General features: G+C 37.0%; 1 protein-coding gene across 1 annotated transcript in view; it reads left to right on the top strand.

The window, feature by feature from the left end:
- LYRM7 (LYR motif containing 7) overlaps positions 1–23,234 on the top strand; it is a 150,456-nt gene that overhangs the window by 103,472 nt on the left and 23,750 nt on the right. The window contains exon 5 of the transcript XR_011486767.1: positions 15,607–15,693. The gene's annotated coding sequence lies outside the window, so the exon portion shown is untranslated. The remainder of the gene's footprint in view (positions 1–15,606; positions 15,694–23,234) is intronic.

The following is a 23,234-nucleotide window of genomic DNA, read 5'->3' as shown; positions in this document are numbered from 1 at the left end:
GAGGGTAGTAGGTTTGTTAGGATTAAGTGAAGTACACAGTACTTCAACTTTGGCCTGTAGAAGGTGTTAATAGTTTTTTCTTTTTTACTGCAGGTATTATTTGAAAGGATCTCTGCAAGTCACTTTGGACGATTACCTTGAAAGTGATTTGCGTTCAGGAAAGTGGAAATATAAGTAATCCAAGTGGACTCACATTGTAGTGCCCCATCAGTCTGCCTATGTGAGGGGGAGAGTAGTTATTGCAACTTTTTAAAAAAGTATTTTGACCTCAAGGAAAACTTTAAAGTTAAAGGCTGAAGTAGAACTCAGGATGAGTTAATTATTGCTGACCAAAATGGTAAGAAAGTAACTGACTGTTTAGTGAGAAATAAAAATATTTATGTGTAATAGTTGCATACATAAAGATGTCTATATTAAAGGCCAGCTGACCTAACCCAGCTGACCCTTTGCAAAAGAAAAATATGACTGAAATGGGGAAGAACTGTTCAACTTTAAAAATAATCAATAGCCAGTCTCTTTTTTGTAGATTTAAGATTTAAGAAATGGTGCTTTTTCACCCCAGTACAGTGACATAGATACTAAATGCTTTGCAGGAGAAAACATTAATCTGTATAACTCTTTGTGAAAACAGTTTGGCAAACACCATATTTGCTCGTCGTATTTCTGCCTCTAAGGGTGAACCCTCAGGAAGTAACCTTTCTTTAACCACCCCCCCTTTCTTTTTTGAGGGAGGATGTTACTGTCTTTTTTGTAACAACTTTATTCAGATATTGTGATTTATAATAAATATTTATTTGGTCTTAGTCCCTGTTTCTGGCACTGAGCTCCTAAAACCATTGGGATTTCGCAGTGAGGAAAGCGGGTAAGGTATCTTTTGTTATGTTAATGACTGACTTTGAAAGGCTTGTAAGGTTGGGGACTGGTTGCCAGGGAAACCGAACGAGTGATTAGAGGAGGGTTGGAACTTTCAGTCCTACACCCCTTTGACCTGGAGAGGAAGGGGGCTGGAGGTTCAATCACCAGTGCCATGATTGAGTCAGTCAAGTTCCATGTAATGAAACTTCCGTAAAAAGCTGAAAAGGTGAGATTGGAAGAACTTCTGGGCTGGTAACATGTGGAGGTGCTGAGTGTGTGGACTGCTCAGGACATGGGAACCCTGTGCCCTTTGCCCTGTTAGCTGCCCAGTGTATCACAGGGCTGTTCTTGAATTATACGTTTTTTTTAAAAAATAAGCTGGTAGTCTAGTCAGTGAAATATTTCTCAGAATTTTGTGAGTGGATCTAGCAAATTAATCATATCTTTGAGGAGTTTCGTGGGAAGCTCAGAAACACAGTGACAACCAGGGTTTATAATTTGATTTCTGAAGGGCAGGGGAGTGGTCTTAAAGGACTGAGCCCTTAATTTACAGGGTGTGATGCTACCTGTAGGTAGATACTGTCGGAATTGGGGTGAACTGTATGACCCCCAGTTGGTGTTGGAGAATTGCTTGATATTGGTGTTTTCTTCACATCGCAATTGGTGTCCGAATTGTAATTTATAAATCATAATTCACCTTTTAAAAGTATATATGTAAATTCTGTGCATGCATCACCACTATCTTAGAATATTTTTATTACTTCTAAAAGAAGTTAGCAGTCATTCCCCATTCCTCCCTTCTTCCCAGCCCATGACAACCACTAATCTGTTTTCTCTCTGGGTTTACCTTGTGTGGACATTTTAAGTGAGTTCATATAGTTTGTGGCCTGTTGTGTGTGGCTTTTTTCACTTGGCATAATGTTTCAAGGTTCATCTCTGTTGTACCGTTTATCAGCACTTCATTCTCTGATACGGCTGTTACTCATTTGTATGACTCTATACCACATTTTGTTAATCCATCCATCAGTTAATGGATATTTGGGTTGTTTCCACATTTTGGCTATTATGAATAGTAGTGCTATGAATATTTACTTTGAACTTTGTGTGGATGTATGTTTTAATTTCTCTTAGATACATGTACTTAGTAGAATTGCTGGGTTATATTGTAACTTGATGTTTAATTTTTGAGGTACTGCTGAACTTTTTCAAAGTGATGGTGCTATTTGCATTTTTTATAACTGGCTTCTTTGATTTAGTGTTTGTTTTTCAAGGTTCAGCCATGTTTTAGCGTAAGTACTCATCCCTTTTTGTAGCTGAATATTATTCCTTTGCATGGATCAACCATGTTTCTTTTATCCTGAAAAAACCTTTCTATCCAAAAATGTTCAATGATGCATTATTTATATTGAAGAAAATTGAAGATCACTTAAATTTTTAGTAAAGAGAAGTGGTTAAATTAGGTACACCTCATGTACTATTTATTTTGGAGAGTTTCAAGGGGAAGCCGTCAGAGAGCTGTGGTAGGTACAAGGTTGTACACGCACAACTGTTATTCAGTGACCGTAGCTCTGGGGGATAGGGATGACCAAACTTTAAGACATTTCTGTATTTTCACAATATACAATAAAAAGTATATTTCTGTACTTTTCACAGCATCTATTTCTTTATCAGAGTAAAAGAAACATGAGAAAAATATAACCGTAGCTACAGCTGTGTATGTTACTGATACAGATTTGTTGAGCCAAGAAAAGCAAGGTCACTCACTGTTAGGGATGTTACTGTTTTGTGTTCATCCAGTAATTATCATATTATAGCATTTCAGACTGCTGTTAAAAGAACTTTTGATTCTTCCTAATTACCTCAGATTTTTAATTCATAACTGTAGTGTGGAATAACTCTAATTCTTGTGAATTTTATTTTTAAAATGGGGAGGAGAAGGATAAATATAGGCTATGCACTTATTTGTTTATTGGCCGCACTACTCAGCATGCAGGAATTTTAGTTCCCCAACCAGGGATTGAATCCACGCCCCCCGCATTGGAAGCCTGGAGTCTTAACCTCTGGACTGCCAGGGAAGTCCAGGGCAATGCATTTTTAAAAAAAAGTTTATTAGGGAAGTCCAGGCAATGCATTAAAAAAAAAAGTTTATTGGAGTACAGTTGATTTACAGTGTTGGGTTAGTTTCTGCTGTACCAAAGTGAATCAGTTTACACACACACACACACACACATCCACTCTCTTGTAAAAATTCTTTTCCCCACCTGTGTCATGAGGGAATATTGAGGAGAGTTCCTTGTGCTATGCAGTAGGTCCTTATTAGTTATCCATTTTATAGTAGTGTGCACACGTCAGCCGCAGTCTCCCAATTTATCCCCCCCACTGCCATTTCCCTCTTGGTAACCAAATAACAAATACAAAAAACAAACAAATATGTGTGTTTTTGACAACTGTGACTGTTTCGATTGATATTTTGTAAACAAGTTCATTTGTAGCATGTTTTCAGCTTCCGCACCCATGGTATTTGTCTCCCTCTGACTGACTGCTCTCAGTTTGACAGTCTCTTGGTCCATTCGTGTTGTTGCAGATGGCATTATTTTGTTCTTTTTTATGGCTGAGTGATATTCCACTGTATATCTGTGCTTCATCTTTATTTGTTCCTCTGTGAAAGAATTTAGCTTGCATCCATATCCTGGCTATTGTAAATAGTGCTGCAGTGGACATCGGGGTGCATATATCACTTGGAAGTTATATTTTCTCTGGCTATGTGCCCAAGAGTGGGGGTACACACAGTTCTGTCTTGTGTTCTTTCTTTGTTTTTTACTTTTGCTCTTCTCCATAGCAGCTGTACCAATTTACATTCTCATCACACCTTCTCCAGCATATTTTATTTGTAGATTTCTTGATGGCCATTCTGATTGGTATGAAATTATACTTTCATGTGCTTTTGATTTGCATTTCTCTCATAATTAGTGATGTTGAACATCTTTTCATATGCTTTTTGGCCATCTGTATGTCTTTGGAGAAATGTCTGTTTAGATCTTCCACCCAGTTTTTGATTGCACTGTTTTTGTTTTTGTTTTTAATATTGAGCCGTGTGAGCTGTTTGTATATTTTGGAGACTAATCCCTTGTCAGTTCCTCCATTTTCACACATCCTCTCGGTTGTCTTTTCATTTTATTTATGGTTTCTTTTGCTATGCAAAGGCTTTTAAGTTCAATTAGGTCCCATTTTTTTTGTTTGTTTTTATTTTCATTCCTCTTGGAGATGGATCAAAAGAGATCATGCAGTCTATGTCAGAGAGTGTTCTGCCTTTGCTTCCCCCTAAGAGTTTTGTAGTACCCAGTCTTACATTTCAGTCTTTAGTCCATTTGGAGTTTATTTTTGTGTGTGGTGTTAGAGAGTATTCTAATTTTATCCCTTTACACTAGCTGTCCAGTTTTCCTAGCACTGCCTATTGAAAAGACTGTCTTTTCTGCATTGTATATTCTTACTTCCTTTAACTGTAGGTGCATGCGTTTATCTCTGAACTTTCCATCCTTTCCCACTGATTTGTATTTCTGTTTCTGTGCCACACTGTTTTGAGTACTGTAGCTCAGTAGTGTGGTCTGAAGTCAGGGAACCTGACTCTGCAGCTTTGTTTTTCCCCCTCAAGATTGCTTTGGCTATTCATGGCCTTTTGTGTTACCATGCAAATTATAAAACTTTTTATTCTAATTCTGTGAAAAATTAGGCAGTGCATATTTTGATCTAGAAATACCACATGTATCAGAGTTTGTTGCAGAAGACAAACACTACTTGCCAAAAACCTTGACCTTGTGAGTTGTGCTTCCTCATTTTCATGGAAAATGTTGCCATAAAACTTGTTAGTCCTCCTTGTCAAACCAGCCAAAGGGGATATTTTTTCTTGTCAGAAATATCTACTTTTTCTTTTTTCTTTTTTTTTTTTTTATTGTAAGACATTTTTTTTTTTCTGTGATCTTTTTTTTTTTTCTTTTTTTAATTTTTATTAGTTGGAGGCTAATTACTTTACATCATTACAGTAGTTTTTGTTATACATACTTTTTCAGTTCTAATAAAAATGGCAGTTTCTGCATTGAACAACCACTGGATAACTACTTTCACTTGTGAATTCTAACACTGATTAATTTGGTAAGGAGTCTTGCCATTAATTGATTGATCAGGTAAAGAGTTTTTTGCCGTGAATTTCTTTCAGTATTTCTTGCTTTGCTTATATGAGACTCTTCCTTATCCTCCCATTTATCCCTTTGGTGCCCTGGCAATTTCTTGGAAGCAAAGTTCCTTACTAAGCTTTATGACAAATAAGAAGTATGACTGTCTTCTGTAACGTGGGAGAGCTACTGTGAAAGGGAAGATGGTGAGAGGATGAATGGTGCTCGTCAGTTTTAGAACAGGGTACAGGAGGGAGCTGGAGATCTAGATACTGCTTTCCTTAAAGCTGTCCAGAGGTATCGCACCCTGCAGTCGGCTGCAGACCCTTGAGTTAGCAGAGCAGCATTCCCTTCTGGTTTAATGGGTGTTGTGTGTTTGTCCTTCTAAGTAAACTATCTCATTTACTTCTAAATTTTGCCTTGAAAGCTTTGACAGATTTATAATTGACCTTTATGATGAGATAGAATAGTTTTTACAGTAGTTCACAGAGCAGTGAACATAGTAATCAGAGCCTCATGGAAGAGATTGCTAAAATAGAAAAATTAGGAGAAGAAAAAAGGAAACTGGATCTCTACCTCACACTGGACAGCAGGATGAATTTTTGATTTTCCAGAGAGGAGTATAAAAAAAGAAAACCATAAACATATTAGAAGAAATCAGGTATCAGCATAAAAACTTTTGGATATTGGGAAAGCCTTCATAAGCAGTCCAGTACACTCCTTTTTCTCATCAAAAAAGTCTCCAAGTTATTGTTATATGGCCATAATTGTTTTTAAAAATATGTGAATTATTTTTCAGAAATCAAATTTTCATAATACATGTAAGATCAAGATTGTTGTTTACATCTAAGTTATCTTGCAGTTTTTTATATCATGTTTTCCCTTCTGCTCTTAAGCATAAAGAACTTTTCAAAGTGCTGCTGTTGTAATAAACTTGACCGAATACCCATGAACCTTCCTAATGATTGCTTTGCTAGATTTAGGGGTTACTTGGCTCTTGGTTGAAGACATGGTTGGTTGTATTTGTGCAGAAGTGGGTGGAATTAAAGTTGTTAGGAAACCAGTCTGCTGCATTCTCTTGGAATAAACTATTGGTTGCCAGTCTTCTTTCAAATGGAGATCTTCATAGTAAATAGTAACAATAATATATATATTTATAAAGTTGCATGTTGAAACTTGAACCTTTAGAGATATTTTTATAGTACAAACAGCAGGCTTGTCATATTTTAATGTAAAAATGACTAAGAATCTATTTTCCATTTGTTGTTATTTTTCTTTAAAGTCTTCCCCCCTCCAACTTTGGATCCTCAATGAACAGTTTGTCAGTTTGTCTTACTTTTAGGCCCTCGTGTGCTTCTCTGCAAGACAGTGATGTGATTTATCACATCTTCATTCCTTATTAAGGCAATTGGGACAAATTAAATATGTACTGACTTTCTCAAGATAAGTTGAGATTTCAGCCCCCTCTACATTTACCAGAAATAATACCACACTGAGTCACTCTCTGAAAAAGCACAGCTGGTAGAAGAAATTGCATGTTAATGATGTTGTCACTGTAAGACTCAATTAAGTACCTGTTATTTGGGTTAATATTCTGAAGGAGCAGAAAACATTATCCTTGGTCAAATAGGCTCGATTAAGTTCACAGGATGTATCAAATCTAAATCAAACTAAAATGTAACAATTTCATTTGACACTATGGAAAATTAATACAAGATAAAGAGAACAAGTTACTGATCAGTTTGGGAACTGTGACTTATTCTGCCTTGAAGGGAAGATGTACTTTTTAGTTTTGTGGTGTTTTCTTTTTTTTTTTTTTTTGGTATATGTGCTCCCGAAGTGAGCACTGTGTTTTTCTTATGTGGGCTTAAATAAAAACATTCAGTTATTCAATAAACGCTTAACTGCTTTAGCTATGTCCCAGTTACTCAGGTATTAGGCCTTCGGCTGCAAACTAAAATAAAAATGTCTCTTCATAAGACCCTACATTCTGGTTGGTGATGAAAATAAGTGAGTTATATTTAATACATACATTATATATAAAGCATTTATAATGTCAAACAAAAATTAAAGCACTGTGAGGAAAAAGGAAAGCATGGGATCAAGTGGGGAGGGCCAGGCTAGGGAATAGGGAATGCCATTTCAAATAGGATTGCAAAGAAAGGACTCAGTGGAGAGATAATAAAGAGATAGCCATTACACATCATTTGTGATTGCTATTGGAAATACTGGCAGCAACCTAGATATCCATCTCTATGAGATTGGTTAAATGTGCAGTCGAATACTGCACAGCAAATAATTTAAGTCCTACATATACAGAATGATCTCCAGATTCATGAAGCAATAAAAACAAGGTGCAGAATGATACACAGAATATGTTACCATGACGTCTGTCAGGTTCATGATACATTTTTCTAAATGAATGGAATCTCGGCAGAAAGATACATAACTTATTAATGAAGGGTGTTTTGTGGATAGGAGAATAAGGGTGAAACACTTTATATCCCATTTTACTATATATTTGTACTGTCTAGTCAAAATAAGTGGTTAAAATGTAAAATAAGTATGTGGAAAACTGTACAAATAGAAGACGATGGAAAAACACACATTTGTAAAACCTAGTGGCCTAGATAGCCGTCTCTCCTAGATGGTGAGTAAATTGGATAGTGTAGAAACGTGCGTTCACTTCTGTGATGAGCTGGAGACCTTGGTGATGGTGACTGTTGGAAAGGAAGGCCAAGTCCTGTTTTAGTTGAGTAAAGAGTTACAGTGATTATGACTGTAACACTGAGCTTTCTCTTGACTTTTTTCACTCTTCTAATCAAATGGAAGCTATATTTATTTCCTGGAGTTTCCACAGGGAAGTACCACAGAAACTTGTTCTCTCACCACTGTGGAGGTTGGAGGTCAAAAATCAAGGTGTCAGCTGGGCCATGAGTCTCCTGAAACCTGTAGGAGAACCCTTCCTTGCCTTGCCCTCGCCTCTGGTGGGTTGCTGGCGATCTTTGGTATTCCCCAGGCTTGCAGTTGCATAATTCAGCGTCTGATGTCAGCGTGTGGTTTTTCGTTGGTGTGTCTTGTTTTCTTCACAAGGCCAGCTTCTCATAATGACACTGATCAGATTGGATTTAGGGGCCCACCCTACTCCAGTGTGACATCAGTAACAACCCTGTTTCCAAATAAGGTCACATTCAGAGGTACTGGGGTTAGGACTTCAACATATTTGAGGTTGGGGGGAGTGGGCTTAGAGAGAGAGAGAATGGGACAAAATTCCATCTGTAGCAGTCTTTCCCAGTGAAAGACTTCCGTATTACAGCCTTTCTTCTATGCAGAAGTGTTTTTGGAAAGTTGTATAGAAAGATAATGTTTTACAGTTTATTTTACTCTTACTGTAAAGTTGTTCTCATGGAGAGAAAAAAAAATCTCATCATGCAACATATTTATTGAAACTGATGTTTTAATTAAAACAAAATTTTTTTCTTCTCTGGTAAAAAGAGTATGGAGATTATAAGTAGTAATGAGTTAAACATGACAGTGAGTTACTCATTTAGACATTTTATGTGCTTTTAAAGTCATACCATGAAGATAAATACCATATATTCTTTCTTTGCATTTTTATTCTTACTCATGCAAAAATAGCTTCCTTTTCAGAAAGGACAAATTCCTCCCACCCACCCCCCCACCACTCCCCACTCTGTTCTTAGTAGTTTTTCTTGTGCCCATAGCCATTAGGCACAATGGCTATGAAACATTAGGAAACCTATAAAATTCTCCCTTGCCTTTCCCTCTTTCCCATGTATAAATCAGAAACCAAATATTTGTTAGCCTCCAAAATCTTTTTAAAAGTTAGTATGACCCAAATAAGCCTTTTTTTTTTTTTTTCCCAAATAAGCCTTTTTTGATGCCATTTTACCCTTGGAGAAATGTGTTGTATATAAACAAATTGACAAGTTGGCATTTAGGTGCCTCTTTTTTTCACAGTCGAAAGGGAAAGGAGACTCTCCTTTCTTTCATTGTAATTGAAAATATCTCCTTTTTTTCCTTTAAAAAGTGCGTTAATATAGAAAAACAGTGTAGTTATTTTTATGATTAATAATTCCTCTGATTTTTTTTTTTTTTTTAATGAAACAGACAGTTAAATCTCACATCTTAGAAAGTTATTCTTATTTGGGAGGGCTAAGTAATGTACTTTAATTCAGTTGCTACCTAGTCATGTTTTAAATATTTTATGAATTTAGGTGTCTTAAAATCTTGAGGATCCATTTGGTCTTTAGATATTGTCTAGTCTGATATTCTTTCAAATGTAGGAATATTTTTAGTGCCCCTGATCTATAAAACTTCTAGTGACTGTGAATTCACTACTTTTCTAGACAACCCAGTATCTTTTGGAGGCCTCTCTGAAACTTGTATGTTAATGGCTCTTGATCCATCTTTGACAATCAACCCACAGTAAGTCTTTTCTCCTCTCTTCACATGCTGTATACTAAGACCCACGATTATTTGAAGGCTGTCATATCTTTCCCTGTCCTTTTTGCTAGGCTGACTCTCTTATGTGACATAATTTTCAGACTCTTTGCCATCCTGCTTTCTCTTCTCTGGACGCATTCTAGTTTATTAATGTCTCTGAAGATGTAGCACCCCAAACAAGATGCCACAGTCCTGAACTTCTGTATCTGAAGTTCTGGGCCTAAGTAGCACCTCCCTCCCTGGTTTGTAGGTACAGGCAGAACTGATACACTCTGCAGCGTAAGTGCGCACATGATACACGGCAAGAGTGCCCATCAAGGTTTGGAGGGCTGGAGAAGGCTTCCTAAAGGAGGTGACGGCCACGTCAAGTTCTGAATTTTGAGTATGTCCTGCAGAGGGGGTCAGCAAGTAGGATGCTCCAGAAGCAAGAGAGAGAGTGAGGGAGCCTAGTGTTCTTGAGAAGCAAAAAGAAACTGAGAATGGTTGAATGCACAGCTATGAACTGAAGAGGCAGTAAATGAGGTTGAAGACAAAAATGGGGAACACATCATAAAGGCCCTTGGAAATCATATTAAGGAACTGAACTGTTCTTAAGGATAATGGTGAGTCATTAAAGGGCATATTAAGGTAGGAAAAAAACACAGTCAGACATTGATTTTAGAAGGATCGTTCTAGCTGAAATGGAAATGAATTGGAGGGACTGAGACAGGCAACCAGGAGATCGGTTAGCAATTATTATGGAACTTTTTAGACGTCGTGGTGGTACCCAGATCTTGACTGGTGGCTTTGGGGTTGAGAAGAAACAGGTTAGAAAAATAGTTGAGAGAATTTGGTTACTTGGCTATGGAGGGAGCGAATGAAGGACAGGAGACAAGGATAACGAATACCCTTGTTTTCGGTGTGGGAACTGGGTAGATGGAGCTGAGTGGGGATGGGGTAGAGGGCTGGCGGGGAGGAGAGGGGAACCGCTGTACGCGGCTGGCTGTGTGAGGCTGTGAGGCTTCGGGCTGGAGATGCGACTTGCATCAGTATCCAAATAATAGTTGAACTCAGGAGTGACTGGAATGACCAGGGGAGTGTTTGAACCGTGAAAGAAGGAGGGCACTGGACAGAGCCCTCAAGAACCGTTGTCTAGTATTTGACTTGCAGCCTTTGGTGTCTGGATTATTTGGGAACCCGCAAAGAAGGAAGAAATCCAGACTTACGACATACTTATTTAGTAGAAACCCACCTAAATTTTTTGATTTGTGGAAAGAAAATGGTCCTCAAATGATCTTCCCTACTCACCTGTCTCAGTAACTGAAATTCATGTTATTAAACATTCTCTACTTTGGATTACGGTATCATCTCTCTAGGAGTTAAAATGCAGATATCCCTAAAGAGCGTTAAAGTTTTAATACCTTGGTGATGTTTTTAGGTTCCTAGGTTTTATTTATTTATTTTTTTAATTAAAAAAATTTTTTTGGCCGTACAGCTTGGCATGTGGGTTCTCAACTTCCCTGACCAGGGATTGAACCGCCACCCCTGCAGTAGAAGCACAGAGTATTAACCACTGGATTGCCAGGGAAATCCCAGGTCCCTAAGTTTGAATCTGGAATTCAGATCGGAAGAACAGATAGGAATTTCAAAAAGATTGGTTTTGGGAAGTGTGACCTTGCTGAGGAGTATGAGACCAGAGAGGGAGCGAAGCACTGAGGTCACCAGTCACTTGGATGAGGAGATGAGAGCTGTGTGTGTGTGTGTTTGGAAAGTGGATGGTGCTTTGAATAGCAAAGAGCTAAAGGGAAAATCTTGAAAGTATTTTAGTTACTTTCATATAATTTATGAAACCATAAATTTATCATCTAAACCATATAATTTATCATCTAAACTGGGACATACTGAGATAGTTTATCCTCTTAAACTGGGACATACTGAGATAGAAAGGGGAGTGGCTTTTAATAATTACTTTGTGAAAACCTGTGTAAACTGGGACAATCTAAGCAAATAAGGACTGGATGAACAGTTAATAATGCTCTAGTTGTGATGTGCTTGTATATTATATAACATATTATATATATGGACCTGTATACAATAATAGCATAATGAAATAGTATCAGTTTGTAGCTACCATGTGCCAAGTGTGTAAACACTTGATATGTGTTATTTCATTCTTAAAATAATTCTCTGAAGTGGCGTTGTCCTCATTTATAGTTGATGAAACTTTCTCATGAAAATAAAATATTCTGCCTGCAGTTCTCTATGGCAGTCAGAATTGAAAATAATGAAATGGCTTAATACTAACCATAAACAAAATACAGGTAAACTCTTATTAAACACTGCATCATCCTGCGGTTGCTGCACATCTGTATATGTATTTAAAGATGTCCTGTGACTTGCTAGGAAAATTACTCTGGTAATGTTGTATCATGTGTTAAACCCCATTCCCCTCTGATGTCCACATTCCTGAGGGCTTACTTTGTGGCAGACCGTGTTTCAAGCATTTTACATGTATTAACCTAATTGAGACTGCAAAATTGCCTTGTGAATTATACCCTATTTTATAGTTTAGCAAAGTGAGGCATGGTGAATAACTTGCCTAAAGTCAACACATCTAATAAGTGGCAAAGCCAGAATTCAAACTTTGACAGTTTGACTCCAGGATCTATTTTCTTTCTTATTGAAGTGTAGTTGATATACAATGTTGTGTTAATTTCTGCTGTACATCAACGTGGTTCAGTGACACATATGTACTTTTTCATATTCTCTTCCAATATGACTTATCACAGGGCGTTGAGTATAGTTCCATGTGCTGCACAGCAGGACCTTATTGTTTCTTCATTCTGTGTATAATAGTTGGTGTCTGCTGATCCGAACCCCTAGTCCTTCGGGCTCCCGTCCCCCCTCCCCCGCCGGTAACCACTAGTCCTCTGTAACTGTGAGTCTGTTTGTTTCTTTGATATGTTCACTTGTGTTTTATTTTAGACTCCACATATAAGTGATATCGTATGGTATTTGTGTTTCTCTTTCTGACTTACTTTGCTTAGTATGATAATCTCTGGGTCTATCCATGTTGCTGCATATGACATTTTGCTCCTTTTTATGGCCTAGTAATACTCCATTGTATATTCACACCACACCTTCTTTATCTCCCCGCCTGTCAGAGGGCATGAGGTTATTTCAGTGTCTTGGCTGTTGTGAGTATTGCTGCTGTGAACAAAGAGGTCTGCATATATGCTCAAGAATGGGATTGCTGGATCATATGGTAGTTCCGTTTTTAGTTTTTCAAGGAACCTCTGTACTGTGTTTCATAGTGACTGCACTAATTTACATTTCTACCAAAAGTGTAGTAAGCTTCCCTTTTCTCCACACCCTTTCCAACATCTTTTAATGGTAGAACTTTTAACGATGGGCATTCTGAATGGTGCAAAGTGATATCTCATTGAAATTTTGGTTTGCATTTCTCTAATAATTAGCAATGTTAAGCATCTTTTCATGTGCCTATTGGGCATCTGTATATCTTTGGAGAAATGTCTGTTTAGATCTGTCCTTTTTTTATTGAGTTGTTTGGGTTTTTTTTTTTGTTGTTGTTGAGTTGTATGACCTCTTTATATATTTTGGAAATTAAGCCCTCAGTGATCACATCATTTGCAAATATTTTCTCCCAGTTTGTAGATTGTCTTTTTGTTTTGTTTATGCTATGCAAAAGCTTATAAGCAGGACACGACTGAAGTGACTTAGCACTTGATTAGGTCCTGCTTATTTAGTTTGCTTTTATTTCTATTGCCTTGGGAGACTGACCTAAGAGAATATTGGTATGATTTATATCAGAGAATGTCTTGCGTCTCTTCTCTTCCAGAAGTTTTTGGTGTCTTATATTTAAGTTTTTCGGTCATTTTGAGTTTTTTTTTTTTTTTATGTTCAGTGTGAGAATGTATTGTGACTTAATTGATTTACATGCATGAGATATTATACTTTTGAAAGAGTTATTTTCTGAAGAGAGAAAAGATTGTGGCCATAAGTTTCTTTCTTTTTTAGTTTTTATAAAAGAATTTTTTAAATTTTATATTGGAGTTTAGTTGATTAACAGTGTTGTGTTTGTTTCGGGTGTACATGTGGCCATGATTTTCAAACTTAATGTATTAAAAGGGTTCTATTTTTCATATTAGTCAGTCTTGCTACCAATTACTAACTTGCAATGAATTACTTTATCTTAAAATTAATTATATATATTGAAAGTATGCCATTTGGTTAATTTGTACACACACACACACACACACACACACACCCCTATGAAACTATCACCACACTCAATGTAATAAAAGTATCTCCAGCAAAAGTTTCTTTTCAGCTGTTTGTAGGCCTTTCCTCGTCTCTTGGCCACATACCCTGCCTGTTCCCAGGCAGTCAGCTGAACTGCTTTCTATCACTTGTGGTTCTGGAATTTTATATAAATGGATTCTATACTGTATACTCTTGATATGGCTTCTCAGCATAATAATTTTGAGATCCATTCATTTCAATGAATGTGGAATATTTTTTACTGCAAGTAGTATTACATTGAATGGCTTTATATTTTGTTTATTTACACATCTGTTGGTGGAAAGGTGAGTTGTTTCTAGTTTTTGGCTCTTAAAAATAAAGCTGCTTTGTGGACGTACACTTTAATTTTTCTTAGATAAATACCTAGGAATGTAATGGCTGGGGTATAGAGTAAGTGAACAAATGTTCTATAGAAAAGAATTGATTTTTGAGTATTGATTTTGTATCCTGTAACCTTCCTAAACTCACTCCATTAGTTCTGGTCATCTTTCTGATTTCTTAATTACTCAAATTAAGCATAATGACCCAGTTCATTGTCAGCTTAGCTTTGAAGAAATGTATAAACTTATAAAATGTAATGTGTCACTTTGATATGTCGCATCCCCAGTATTTTCTTTTTACGAAATACTAAATATTCCTTACAATATGGGACCTTGAAATTTCAAGCTATCATTATTTAAATAGTTGAATTTATAGGCAGTTTCAAGAAAGTAATTGATTCTGAGGGAGGAATTGCTGGGGTTTTTTTATGGTTTTTATGAGACTCTTAGAATCTGTTCAGATTATATATCTAGAGAATCAGCCAGTTTGATGATTTTGGGAGGATGAGGGAGAGTATACGATAAAGACTTTGAGGTTTGAGTCTAGAACCGAAACTGCAAGGATTCCAGTCCAGTTTACTGAAATGAGAAAGACTGTCAGAAAGCAGTGGATTTGGGATTACCAGTTCAGCCTGGACATGTTGGATTTTAGACCTGTTGTTTGTTGACTGTTTTAAGTGCTTATATGTTTATTTGGAGGACTATAAATGAAGAAATATATATTTTAGGTTAAGAATAGACCTGAGATCATGTAAATAGTTACTTGCAGAATTAGATCTCAAACCTAGCGACCTCCAGAACCAACGTGGTTGTTCTTATGCTGTATTGTATCCACAAGGCAGAAAAACAGACTTGGCTTTGATAGTAATAAACATTTCCCGTGAGCTATTATAAATATATAGCAGAGTTTGCAAGTTCAGATGCCAGCAGACTCCAGACAGATAATTGTGAGCTGGATTATGATCGAAGAGAGTGATGACATGTGTGGAGAACTGCAAAACCCATGTCCCATCTGAAAGATTAGCTGCTGGTCAGCTCCAGCAGATTATTACCAGGTGGGAAAGTGGGCCCAGTGTTGCCAGATCTTCTGGGTTTCTTTTTTTTCCTTCAAGAGAGGTCAGATCATTTGATTTTTATGTGAAGGCTTCTAATTTGTAAATGTCGGGTGCTCTCCTTTAGTGCCCCGTGTAAGCCAGCCCTGTGTGCTGCCACCAAACACAAATGTGTATTGGATTCCACCCAGCACACAGGAGTTGCACCTGGTATATTGTGGACACGACAATAAATTTACAGGATGGGAAAGGGTGGTAACTGTGTAATAAGCACATTACACCCTTCGAAGTATACGTTGCTTAGTTTGAACATTGGACTCAGTGAATCTGGTATTTAAATTCGGTTTTCAAGTGGATCAGTTAATCATAGGTGGGTGGGGGTGGGGGAAGGAATTACTCCCGGCAGCTTTTTGCCTCCTAATTGCATGCTTTCATTTGCAGATAGGACCAGCTGTGAGTGTGTGGATTTTTGAGTAAAACCTCGAACCCAAATGAAAAGAAACCATCAAGGAACAACTCCCACTGACAGTGAGTCTACAGTCATCTGTATGCATAATACAGAATGTTCTCAACCCAGAGATAGCTCTTTTGAAAGGAGTGAGTGGTGAGTCTGACTACCCCCACTGGTGATTAATCTAAATCCTTCCCATAAAGAGAGGGCTACTCCTCCTGCATGCTTAGTATTTACTGACTGTCGAATAGTAAGCTAATTTTTGTGTTACAGAAAATGACTCCAGCATGGTTTAAGAGAATTCTTTACCGCTAACAGTGTGTTTAATGTATGCTTGCAATTTGACTTTGTTCTTCAGTTAGACACATGCCTTCCTTTGCCTATGTATTTTCTGTCATTTTTTTTTTTTCACCAGTCCAAATCATACATCTTCCAAGGCTTGTCTTCCTTGATATATTCAGCCATCTTTAAAGAGATGGTCATCATAGTTAGAGCATCCAGTGTAATCTTCATTATGTAGGTCTCATTGCCTTTGGAAGTGATTGTTCCAAAGATCTGGGCATGAGATCCAGTTTTGGCCAGTGGGAAATAAAAGGAAAGTCAGAGAGACGCTATTGAGAAAGGTTTTCTTGCTTTTGAGAAAAACGAAAAGAAGTGGTCCCTCCTCCAGAGCTTGTTTTATTTGAATGTGACATCTGGAACTGTTGTAGATCTTGTGCTACCAGCCTGAAGGGTTATTCCCTTTCCTAAAGAAGGGCAGAGGTAAGAATTACAGAGAAGTAGAACTGGGCCACATTCACTACTTGAATCATCTTCACAGTAGATTCCTTTATTATGTGATAAAGTACAGTCTTATTGTTTAAGCAGTTTTGCTTTTAGATTTTCTGTTACTTGTTGTGGAAATCATCCCAGTTCATTTGATTCTCCTCTTTCTTTTTACCCACTGGCATTTATATGTCATTATGTTCTGAACTGTCTAGTAATGTTTGTGTGTATTGCCTCTGTAGCACATAAACTTTGTGATGTCAAGGACTTTGTTTATGTCCCTGTTGTGTCTGACACATTTATGTCTTAAAAAGTCATCATTGTACATTTACTGAACTAAAGTATTTGAACAGGAGAGAATTTGGAAAGTCAATTCATGGATTTAAATCATTATGCTCTTTCTATGCACATTTCTTCAACCACACTGCTTTCCTCTAGTGAAGGTTGGCTTTTGATTTAAGATGACTTGTGTGTAACACATTTTCAGGTGGTTAGTTCTACTCAGTTTGCTGTTTGTTTTTATTCACCTTTGCCATGAAAATCAGCTCCTCTCCTATATGTTTGAAAATTGGCTTTTAATCTCATAGATTTTGCTATGTTCTTTGTTAATAGAGATGGAATCATTTACCTTCTGTTTTCTGTGCTAATTATAGGAATGAGGGACATGGATAGTAAGAATGTCATAAATGAGGAATAATTTGCATTTGGCTTTGCAGTGCACGTTGACAAAAAGACTTCCTGACCTTTGCATCTCTGTTCTGTTCCTAGGACCTGGTTTTGTGTAAGGGATTGAGGAAGGAGGGTTGATGATGATACAGTGTCTTTGAGGAGCCTTGAGTCACAGGATGGAGTATTTAGCTGATTCTATTTTAAATTTATTTTTTTATTTATTTTTAAATTTTCTGGCTGCTTCTGGTGGCAGGCAGGATCTCAGTTCCCCAACTTGGGAACAAATCTGTGCCTCCTGCAGTGGAAGTGGAGTTTTAACCACTGAACCCAGGGAAGCCCCAAGATGATTCTATTTTAAAACACGTTAAAACCACCTTCCCTCCTCCTCTAACTCAAGATATCCATGTAGTTGTTTATCTTTTCTTTAGGTTCTGCTATTATAATCTTGAAAAAGTGAAATAAGAACCTTGTTTTCTTCCTGAAAATCTAGTTTTGATTTCAACTTTGTTAAGGAATATCATAAGCGTTTGTTGTAATCTGCTAATACATTCTGAATCCTTCAAAATGATTTATATTCAGGGAAGAATTTACTTTCTTATTGTTGTTGTTTTGTGAATAAATGGGGAGTAATAACTTTTTAAGAAGATAGGGAAAGTTGAATGTTGTGCTTGAACCAGTATTTTTAATTCAATAATGTCAACAGACTGGTTCCAGATAGGAAAAGGAGTACGTCAAGGCTGTATATTGTCACCCTGCTTATTTAACTTACATGCAGAGTACATAATGAGAGACGCTGGGCTGGAAGAAGCACAAGCTGGAATCAAGATTGCTGGGAGAAATATCAGTAACCTCAGATATGCAGATGACACCACCCTTATGGCAAAAAGTGAAGAAGAACTAAAAAGCCTCTTGATGAAAGTGAAAGAGAGTGAAAAAGTTGGCTTAAAGCTCAACATTCAGAAAACTAAGATCATGGCATCTGGTCCCATCACTTCATAGGAAATAGATGGGGAAACAGTGGAAACAGTCTCAGACTTTATTTTCTTGGGCTCCAAAATCACTGCAGATGGTGATTGCAGCCATGAAATTAAAAGACGCTTACTCCTTGGAAGGAAAGTTATGACCAACCTAGACAGAATATTAAAAAGCAGGGACATTACTTTGCCAACAAAGGTCCGTCTAGTCAAGGCTGTGGTTTTTCCAGTGGTCATGGATGTGAGAGTTGGACCATGAAGAAAGCGGAGTGCCGAAAAATTGATGCTCTTGAACTATGGTGTTGGAGAAGACTCTTGAGAGTCCCTTGGACTGCAAGGAGATCCAACCAGTCCATCCTAAAGGAGATCAGTCCTGGGTGTTCTTTGGAAGGACTGATGCTGAAGCTGAAACTCCAATACTTTGGCTACCTCATGTGAAGAGTTGACTCATTGGAAAAGACCCTGATGCTGGGAGGGATTGGGGGCAGGAGGAGAAGGGGACAACAGAGGATGAGATGGCTGGATGGCATCATTGACTCGATGGACATGGGTCTGGGTAGACTCTGGGAGTTGGTGATGGACAGGGAGGCCTGGCGTGCTACGATTCAGGGGGTCGCAAAGAGTCAGACATAACTGAGCAACTGAACTGAACTGATGTCATTATTTAGTAGAATAAGTTCAGATCACCAAGGTGAGCTATAATGTACTTTATTTCATGTAGGAACGAAACATGTGTCTTAACCTCTGGCAGTCATGGCAGACATGTGATCTAAATCTATCAGAATGATCTTTGTGGACATTTGCTAGAAATACTGGGATCAAGGTACTTTTTTTTCCTGCTGAATTTCAGCCCGGCAACTATCTTCCAACCATAAAACGAAAGTCAGTTGAGTAAGAAGCCAACTGGGAAGGAGGAGACAGAGCAGAAACACACCCTGATCACCTTTGTTGAGATGCTGAAGCAAGTCTTCCCTAAAGATGGTATAAGTGAAGTTGCTCAGTCATGTCTGACTCTTTATGACCCCATGGACTGTAGCCCACCAGGTTCCTCAGTCCATGAGATTTTCCAGGCAAGAGTACTGGAATGGGTTGCCATTTCCTTTTCCAGATGGTATACCTAGACTTTATTCGGTTCCATGAGCCAATAAGTTCCAGAGTGTCATAGCATCAGTTCAGTTCAGTTGCTTAGTTGTGTCCGATTATTTGTGTGACCCCATGGACTGCAACATGCCAGGCTTCCCTGACCGTCGCCAACTCTGGAGCTTGCTCAAACTCATGTCCATTGAGTCAGTGGTGCCATCCAACCATCTCATCCTCTGTTGTTCCCTTCTTCTCCTGCCTTCAATCTTTCCCAGCATCAGGGTCTTTTCCAGTGAGTCAGTTCTTCGCATCAGGTAGCCAAAGTATTGGAGCATATACATCATAGCATATACATCTTTATTATAATCCATTCTATTACCATAAAATGGTAACTCAAAGGACTTGCTAAGACTTGAATTGTGATTTGGGCAAGTCTCTGATACAGGTGTGCAAGGTGGCAGATAATGCAGTCCTTACTTTGATTTTTTTTTTTCAGGTATTAAGTACAAGAGTTAAGATGGTAAACAAACAGGTAATCTGTACCATTACTGGTGGAGCTTAATGTGACAGAAAGAGGCTGACAGTGTCAGAACAACCCTCCTAATGAATAGGTTCTTCACTGAGGTTTGGTCCTAGAGGAAAAGGGATAGCCATCATCCGTACTGATTCAGCTCTTTGTGGGAGACGCCTGCTGAACCGCTGATTCCTCTGAAACTGTAAAACGAATACTTGTGCAGAACCAGGGTTTCGGCTGACTTGTAAAACACTAGTATGTTGTTATTGTTCTTTTCACAAGAAGACATGAGAAGCATATAGGACAATCCTTTATTGCAAATCTTGGGGCCAGGTATAGTTTGAAATTTTGTACTTTTTAGATTTCAGAAAAGTTCATGTATGTTTAACCTAATACCTCTTTTATTTATGGAAGGGACATGTGGCTTTCTATTATTGATAATGTAAATAATAATGTCTTTCATTAAATGACAGGCTTGGTGTACTTTTCAGCGTTATCTCAACTGTTTGATAAATTACATTCATTTTTACACTTGAGAAAATTAAAGGCACTAGGTGACTTTTATCAAGGTTTATACAGCTAGGAAGTAGTAGAGTTGAGATTTCAACTCATACCTGTTTGACTCTGAGGTCTGTGTCCTTAACCTCAGCCCTGCTGCCTCTTTAGTGTGTTATTGCAGCTTAAATTTATCTATGTATTGCTAACATTAGGAAGATTATTACTTTTTGATAAATTTAACCCATTAATTAAGTTCATTTAGAATTTTTGATCCACTTAGCTTTTCTGGGAGTGCAGTCCTTATTTGTAGTGAAACATAATTTGCTTTATCCTTTCCAGATTTTATATCTTACGTTGTTTGCTTACCAGCTGCATTGGCTGGAACTCGTAGAACATTGTGATTACAATGAGCATCTTGTCTAGTTCATTAATTTAATGCCTCTGATGTTTCACAAAACATTACATTAATTGGAACATCTACAGGGTTCACGACTGAGTATGAAGCGAGCCTTTTGGTTTTCTTTATAAATCAAATGCTAAAGAGATCAATTTACCTGTATTTTATTAAGAATTTTTAAAAATGCTGTTTTAACATCTGTAAGGGCCATATTTCAAAGCGTTGATTGTTGCCATGTCATAATTGCTCAAAATTAAAAGTTCAGTTATTTCTGTCTACTTACACTGTGTTTCCATTTTAATCTCTGGTAGTCTTTAAATTTTCATCTTTGGTAAATTTATTAGGATGCATTTAAAAATATGTTTATTATACTTTATAATTTGCTGACTTACATTTACATATTATTTTTTAAATATGTGAGCCTAGCGTATATTAGGAGCTCAACAAATATATGTTGAATAAGTTGATTTTTTGATTATCTAATTAGTGAGGCATCTTGATAGCATGTTTTCGTTAGTGATAGGGAAATGTTATATTAATTTTACTGAGGAAAAAAAATCCAGAAAATACATGTTTAATATTAAATTGTGGTTTTCTGATTTTTTGTTCATGTGGCTGATTTCTCATCCTGTAATTTTCATTCTTATTTGATAGCACCTTGCTATAGGGTACTAGCATACCTGAAACTGTCAGGTGGTTTTAGGAATTACACACACACAGACACACGAGGAATAATTTGCTCACCAAATGTGAAAGAATGAAGAAATGTGTGCATTACAGAAAATTATTAAACTGCGAAGGTTGAATAGGATATTCATTTAAACAATGCCTCTGAATGGCTCCCAAGTTTCTCCTATAACTTGTAAATATCTATCAAGAAGGAGCTTGGGTGATTCTGAGGGCATAGATTAATCATATTAGCTCTTCAATTTTGACAATGGGAGCCAAAATATCTGTCCTTATTTATAGCTAGAAAATATTGTTGAACGTTTGATTAATTTTTTTAGTTTAAGGAAATAGAAAGTGATATTAAATCTCTAGTTTTTTGGTTAATGGTCCATGTATAAGTACCCAGAAATAACTGCCATCTGAGGGGCAATGCCATGCTTATATAAATAGAATTGGTAACCCTAATGTTGGACCACTTAGCAACTAACATAAATATATATAATAAGCCTTGCCACAGCAGCTGGGTTTTATTGTAGCTATTGCTCTATGTCCTTGCTGGAAAGGCTGTGATTTCCATGAGGAAATCAAAAAAGCAGCCCTCCTTTGATTTTTGATTAAGAAGTATTTTCTGGCAGCGTAAGAAAATACACTCTTCTGTGCTTTATGGATGGAAGACATCCATTTCTTCTTTGAAGAGCAGTCATGCAGGATCCCTATTTTCATTTATTACTACTATTTGTTGATATTAGTGAATGCTTTTAGTGCACATGTTTGCTCAAAAATGCTTGTAGGAAATGATACTGAATGAAGTGTGTTAATCTTAAGGTAGAGATAGACATTTCCTGTCCAAGATCATATTCCCATGGTTCTCTATTTCTGTAGTGCTCTTTAAAGATAGTTGCTCTAAAAAATGAAAAGTTGATCTGTAAAACTCACTGAAAAGTTCAGTGCTGTCTATATTGTCATTGGGTTTTAATGCCCAATAAGAAAGAGTAAATACTGCTTCTTAAATATTGCAGCACTTTCATACCTAATTATTTAACATCTTTAGACCTTCTGACTTAACTTTTCTTTGATTCTCTCAGATACTTCAAGCAGTTAACAAGGCAGATTTATCAGTAGAGCAAACAAATCTTTTTAAAATGTATAATTCTGAAAAGTTTAATAAATTAAACTTGGAAATTTAGCATATCAAATTTTCTTGTCTTTCAAATATCTTAATAGATAGAGCGTAAAGTATGATAATGTTACTACAGATATATTTAATAGCACATGACTATTAATACTGATTCATTTCTATACTTTGCCAGAGTTAGAGATTTATCCACCAAAATGAAAACAGTTACTGTCTTAGGCCAGTTAAATCAGTTTGATTAAAAGCCATAACTATAATGCTGATATAAATAAAGCTATTTGGGTCAAAAACTATAGATAAGAGTGGATTTCTGAGGAAAGAAATGTAAGACTGGCAGAGGCCTAGCCAAGACTTAGCTGACGATTATTAGGATGAGTGCTTTTCTTAGGCTGCAGATCAACCCTTGTAGTCTCACTCAAAATTGTTGATTTTAATTTTATGGAACTCATTATATTTACCTGATATACTGGTGTGTTTTTTTAGTTCTCCACTTCAGGGAAGAAAGATAGTTTTTTCTCCCTTTAAACTGCTGGAGTTAGGGGAGCCTTAATAACAGATGTTCTAATGTGTTGCCTTTTTTTTTTTTAATGTATTTGTTTATTTTTGGCTGCATTGAGTCTGTAGCATGTGGGCCTGTTAGTTCCAGGGATTGAACCCACGTCCCTTGCATTGGAAGACAGATTCTTAACCACTGGACCACCAGGGAAGTCCCTCTGATGTGTTGTTAGAGTGTACGTATGTACATTTTCTTAGAAGATTTGGAAAATATATGTCAAAACTTAAAATGCCTCCCCCAAATTAAAATATATAAACAGACCCTTTGATTCATCAGTTTCACTCCTTGAATTTATTCTAGAGATAAGTCCCACTGTCTCATATCCCACATTTGTGAATTTATAAGATAATTTCTTGAAGCA

The sequence above is a fragment of the Odocoileus virginianus genome, chromosome 3, assembly GCF_023699985.2.
Source record: "Odocoileus virginianus isolate 20LAN1187 ecotype Illinois chromosome 3, Ovbor_1.2, whole genome shotgun sequence".
Lineage (NCBI taxonomy): Eukaryota > Metazoa > Chordata > Mammalia > Artiodactyla > Cervidae > Odocoileus > Odocoileus virginianus.
Note: the sequence above shows the minus strand (reverse complement) of the source record. Positions and strands in the feature narration are given on the sequence as shown.